General features: G+C 45.2%; 1 pseudogene; it reads right to left on the minus strand.

Moving 5' to 3' along the window:
* Positions 1 to 4216: 4216 nt before the first annotated feature.
* On the minus strand, positions 4217 to 5006 carry LOC101360971 (dnaJ homolog subfamily C member 9 pseudogene; annotated as a pseudogene).
* Positions 5007 to 6459: the final 1453 nt, after the last annotated feature.

Here is a 6459-nt window from a genome sequence, read left to right on the forward strand (position 1 = left end):
CATGGCAACAACACATCACCAAACCAAACCAACTCCATTGCCGTCAAGTCAGTTCCAACCCGTGGTGACCCTATAGGACAGAGTAGAACTGCCCCATTGGGTTTCCAAGGAGAGGCCGATGGATTCAAACTGCCGACCTTTTGACTGGCAGCCAAACGCTTAACCACTGTGCCACCAGGGCTCCAAAAACATCACCAGTAGGGTAAAACTCACCAGCCTCACGACGGTCGAACCCTGGCTATGTTGCCCATTAGAGGGTGAATATTCCAATGCTTGGTGAATTCTGCTTCACCATGAGAGGAAGAGCTGACATCGAAGGACCAAACAGGGACGCCACTGTGAACATTTGGCCACAAGCTAGTTATCCCTGTGGTAACTTCTGCAGGGCTTCAAATGTTCGCTCAGGGTCAAACTCCTGCTGAGATGTGCGTTTCTAACAAGTTCCCAGGAGATGCTAATGCTGCTGGTGAGGGACCAGTTCTGAGAACCACTAGTAGAGCCGTGGTTCTCAAATGTTATTATATATAAGAATTGTCTGGGGATCTTATTAAACTGTACATTCTGATTCAGTATATCTAGGGTGGAAATACAAATTCTCAGCAAGGGTTTGAACTGAATGAACCAGTTGGAAGCCCTGCTTTTCTGACACCACCAGCTTAAAACGTAGAAGGTCAGAATGATCATGAAGCCCTGCTTTCACGGTCTGTTTTTGTACTGAAGATCAAGGTCAGGCGAGCTTCTGCCCTTCTGCTCCACGGGGAATTTCTGTCCCCCCTGAGCTCACCTTAGGACACCTGCATTACTGTTTGACAGGTGTACTGCCCCAGTCAAACCCCCACCTGGCACTGTCCCTGGAGGTAGTGCTGCTGCTGCAGGTGAGGGAGACGTGTGGGGTTTGGGAGTTGGTGCACCCCAGTAAAACCACTGGCCGTGGAGTCGACTCTGATTCATGGCAACCCCATGTGCGTCAGAGTAGAACTGTACTCCACGAGGTTTTCCAGGCTGATTTTTCAGAAGTAGATCACCAGGCCTTTCTTCTGAGGCACCTCTGGGTGTACTCGAACCTCCAACCTTTTGGTTAGCAATGCACACATTAACCGTTTGCACCCCCCAGAAGCGCCGTGGTGTACTTTGAATCATCTGAATCCCCCCAGATGTTACTGTTTCTCTTCTCACATTTTTTCCATTTCCCAGTCATCTCAGGAGCTTCACTGAAGTGAAATATGGAATGAAATATGGACTTGATACTCCCTGCTTTGAAGAGTTGTGATGATGAGCGGGGTAAGCTATACGACAGTGTGTGGGATGCTGTAGGTGCCCACCAATACCGGTTTCCCTTCTCACCCTGTGAGATGTTGGTGGTGACTTTATTGCTGTTGCAGCCAAGGTCCCCTTCAGGTTAATGATCCAGGATTCTAAGATTTGTTTGCTTGGCACAGGGTTGCGTACATCTTCTTTTAAGGCACAGGATTTGGCCAAAGGTAATGGATGAGACTAAACCAAATATTAGCTCAGATGGGCCTGTTTAGAGCTATAATCCAAACCTGATCAGCCCTGGTCCACGTGAAAGTGTCTCTGAGGTCAAGTAAACAAGCACGGCTCAGTCAAACTTTAACCAATGTTATGGGTGAAGGGTTTCCGAACAGAGAGTCTAATCTTATTCTACATTTTAATATGTATGACTAATCTGTGCAACAGCCCTCTAGTTATAATGGTTTCACTTCAAATATGCCATCATTCATCTGGCTATTTTAACCTCTGTTTCATAGCACATGTGGAAAATGAGGCAACCTAGGCGTAGATGAGCCCCCAGAGCCCAAAGTTCCCAGCCCCACTGCTTCAGACTAACAAAGAGCCACCCCGGTGGGACATGGGTGATAATGGGGATCGTTGAGGCAACACTGAGCAACAGGAGAATTACACAAGTACCACAGCCCGCAGAAGCCTTTCATGGGGCCTTGGCGAAACCATCTGGGATGTGTCTCGAGGGAAGTAGTCACTCACCACGCTTGGAGAACAGCAAGAGAAAGGGGGAAGGAAGTCTGCAATATGATGTTACAGAAAATTTACATTCACAAAAAACACGGTAAGCCCGTATTACGTATTCAGAATATACACAAATTACTTTCTACCGCTTGAAACATCATTTGGCTAAAAAAGAAAAGGAAATTAACAATAATAAACTGATCTAAAATGTTGTTGTTTCCATCAAGTAGATTCTGACTCACAGCGGCCGTGAATGCCAGAGGACAACTGCCCCAGGAGGCTTCCTAGGCAGTGATCTTTTTCTGTTGTTCTTTAGATGAAAGTTTATAGAACAGACTAGCTTCTCATTAAATAATTAGTACAGATATTGTTTTGTGACATTGGTTGCCAACCCCACAACATGTCAACACTCTCCCCTTTTTGACCTTGAGCTCCCTGTTACCAGCTTTCCTGTCCCCTCCTGCCTTCTAGTCCTTGTCCCTGGGCTGTTGTGCCCCTTTAGTCTCGTTTTGTTTTATGGGGCTGTTTAATCGTTGGCTGAAGGTTGAACTTCAGGAGTGACTTCATTATTGAGCTAAAAGTGTGTCCGGGGGCCATACTCTCAGGGTTTCTCCACTCTCTGTCAGACCAATAAGTCTGGTCTTTTTTTGTGAGTTAGAATTTTGTTCTACAGTTTTCTCCAGCTCTGTCCAGGACCCTCTATTGCAATCCCTTTCAGAGCAGTCAGTGGTGGTAGCCGGGCACCATGTAGTTGTGCTGGACTCAGTCTGGCGAAGGCTGTGGTAGTTGTGGTCCACCAGTCATTTGGACTAATCTTTCCCTTGTGTCTTTGGTTTTCTTCATTCTCCCTTGCTCCAAACGAGATGGGACCAATGGAGTATCTTAGATGGCCACTCACAAGCTTTTAAGACCCCAGACGCTACTCACCAAGGTAGAATGTAGGACATTTTCTTTATAAACTATGTTATGCCAGTTGAGCTAGATGTTCCCTGAGACCATGGTCCCCACAGCTCTCAGCCCAGTGATTCGTTCCCTCAGGGAGTTTGGATGTGTCTGTGGAGCTTCCATGACCTTTCCTAGGCTATAATCTTTACAGGAGCAGATCACCAAGTCTTTTCTCCTGTGGAGCCACTGGTGGGTTTGACCTGCCAACCCACCAGTGGCTCAGCACCAGCAGGGCTCCTTAAAACACACTAAGCATCTCCAATACGGAGTAAGAAAGGAAATGCATAGAGACAGAGCTGTGCTGACCCACCATGAAGGCAGTGCCCCCGGCCACCTGAGGACATCCACAGGTGGCCACTGTGCGGCCCAAAAAATAGAACTCCTGGCCTGGATATTTTTTAATCTTTTTGGCAATCAATTATATTTTTAATACAATTAAAGAGTATCTTTAACCTTCTGTAATTAGAAACTGAAAATGTGTCAGGTGCTTACCTCAGATAAGTTATATAAAGCTCGGTACTAAGAGGTTTGTTTTATGCATATAGTCTTGAATAGATCGATCTGCAAGTTGGAGATTTTTGAGTTGAACATCCCTAAAAACTTTGTTATATATTCTAATGAATAAATACCAACCCAATATAAGTGAGACTCTCTGTATTGTTCTTACAAACCAACACCATGAGTGTAAGCATCACAGCAGACTGCTGGGTCAAGATGGCTGCCATCTAAGATACTCCACTGGTCCCATCTCGTTTAGAGCAAGGGAGAATGAAGAAAACCAAAGACACAAGGGAAAGATTAGTCCAAATGACTGGTGGACCACAACTACCACAGCCTCCGCCAGACTGAGTCCAGCACAACTAGATGGTGCCCGGCCACCACCACTGAGTATAGAACCTAGCTGAGTAAAACAAGAAGGAGAGCAGGTCTATTCAAGAGCGCTAGACCGAGAGCAAACTGGCAGGTATTTGGCAGCAGCTGCTCAGCCAGTGTTGAGGGAGTTCTGCTAGGTAGAGCCCTGCTTTTAACAGGCATGTATATCACTGAATACGCTGCAGCTCACTCTGGACGGGAGCAACTTCTAGACGGAGTTCCACTTATGGAAGAGCCACAGAAGGAAGTACACTGCCCTCCTCCACCGCTCCAACCACCACCACCCAATTCCTTTATGTAAGATCAGGTGGAGAGATTCTGCTTGGTTTACGTAGTTGATCTGAGCAATTCAGGCTGGAAAGACTAGTTCCCTTGGGTTGACCAGTGTCTTCAAATCTTGTCTGCAGCTTGTCTATAAAGGGCCTTTGAGGAAAAAATTCCACCGTTTCTTCCCTTTGTTGAGAGATGTTTTTTTCCCTCCTCCTTTGGAAGGTTTGCAGTCCTTTGCTCCCATCTGAGCCAGAAAATTGTCCATTTCCTTTTGCCGATCCTTTTGTCTGCTCTGGATGGCCACTTTCAAGTTATCCACCCCTTCACCATGCCCCAGCTCCTGTTTGCTCATTTCTGCTTCTTTGGCCTCCTCCCGAGCCCTCATTTTCTTCAGATTTGTGTTCTGCTTCCATTCTCTGACAAAGGCTTTATAGGATGGGACCTCTCCAGTGTTAGTGGCTTTCTCAATGATCTTCCTTATCCTGGGATCCTCTGTGTTCTGCACACACAGCACAGACTCCACCATTTGATCCGTGTCACCCTTGAAGTCCAGGTAGGCCTATTTGATACCAGCCACCTCTTCTACAGAACCTTTGTCTTCTCAAACGCCTGAATGTCCTCTAGAGAAATCTTTTTAAAGAGTCACCTCCAATACGTCTCCCAGTCCCGGTCTTGACTGAGCACAGCAGAGACCTCGTCCACAGTTCCCTGCTCATCCTACACTGCTCTCTGCTCTCTGTCACTTAGAACCAAATAGACTTTCCTTAGGATCCAGAATCAGCGGGTGGGGTCCTTCTTGTTGCCCTCTCCCATGTGGTCCAGATGCACCTGCAGGTACTCCCTCTGGCAGCCACATCGGACCTTGCCATCTGAAGCCTCACGCCCATGCCCAGCACCCAGTAAAGGTCTGCGGTGCTGAACACTTCCCGCATGCCTGCAGGGCACTGGAGCAGGCAGTGACCTCTGTGAAAACAGCAGGTCCCAGCAATACCAGCTACAGCCTGGGGCTGTGTTTTAACCTTTTAGAGTGTCAGATAGAGGTGAAAAAACTGGCTTCCATCACAGTGGACTGCGTCCCAGGTGTTAATCCAAAATCCAGGTTTATTGGAATTCTAAAACAAGAGACTGATGTTTCCCGTGTGGCTTCCATTGTACAATGCATTTGAAAATATCTGTATTTCGTTTTCTGAAGCCAACTCTGTGAAGACTGTGACGGTACAGTTTTTAAGATAGTTCAGTGTATAAAAAACAAGGCTCCAGAAACTGAGTGAATACCAGCTGAGATGCTTCAACAAACCATAAACATTACAGCATAGGAAACCCTATGGGGGCAGTTGCTATGAGTCAGAATTGACAGCAACAGATTTGGTTTTTGATTTATTCTACTGTTAACGCCGGCTCAAGATTTTCTTGAAATAACAAGAATGCCCATATGCAATAATCAAAGTGCAAAACATGGCAGTGTGGTTTATGTTTTCTCACCAGCATCACACTGCATAGGAATGAGCCCACTGGAAATGTCAGAAGATGCAAATCTCATGCTCTGTTGGGAGTGAAAGGAGAGGAGTTTTATTGAGGAATAATACAGCTCAAGCTGGACAGCGCTAAGTAAAATTACAAAGCCCTTTGCCATTCAAGTGGAGAGAGGGTCTGTGTACATAGAGAACAAAGGAAAGGTAGGGAGCTGATGACCGTAAATAAGATCAGCGTCAGTCCTCTGAAATGTAAAGGTCGGCCACTTGGCTAGGAGGGCTGAGTTACCACCTAGGTGACTGGCACCAGCCGGTTTGGTTTTGCATGATCCCAGTTAAATTTTTCCTAGGAACAAATCGTTTATATCTTGACACATTCTTCCCATACACAAACGGTTTACATCATTACCTTTTGCTTCCTGGGAATGCATGTTGGTACGTCCAGTTTGAAGCTTTTCCCTTTATAGAAGCTTGAAGCAAATACAAAGCTTATTTGTGACCCAGCTAGAGAGGAGAATTTATGTGGAAACATAAACTTCTTGTAATACAAATCAATGATAACGATCTCACACATTTTTCTAACATGAATACATAGGCAGAAGAGTTTCATTATAATGGACAGATTATGTAAATTAGCTGCAAAACTACCCCCACAAATTGAGAAGATGCTTTTCAATTTCTGCAATACCATTTGAATTCGATGTTAATATAACTTAATTGAAAACGAGAGCAAGTGAATTTACTTAACTTGGACTGATATAGATTTTTCTTTTTTACAATTTTTTTTTAATTGTACTTCAGGTGAAAGTTTACAGAACAAATAGTTTCTCATTAAACAGTAGTACATATATTGTTTTATGACATTGTCAACCCTCTCCCTTCTCGACCTTTTTTTTTTTTTTTGGTGAAAATA

The sequence above is a fragment of the Trichechus manatus genome, unplaced genomic scaffold (genome assembly GCF_000243295.1).
Source record: "Trichechus manatus latirostris isolate Lorelei unplaced genomic scaffold, TriManLat1.0 scaffold00002, whole genome shotgun sequence".
In the NCBI taxonomy this organism is placed as follows: Eukaryota; Metazoa; Chordata; class Mammalia; order Sirenia; family Trichechidae; genus Trichechus; species Trichechus manatus.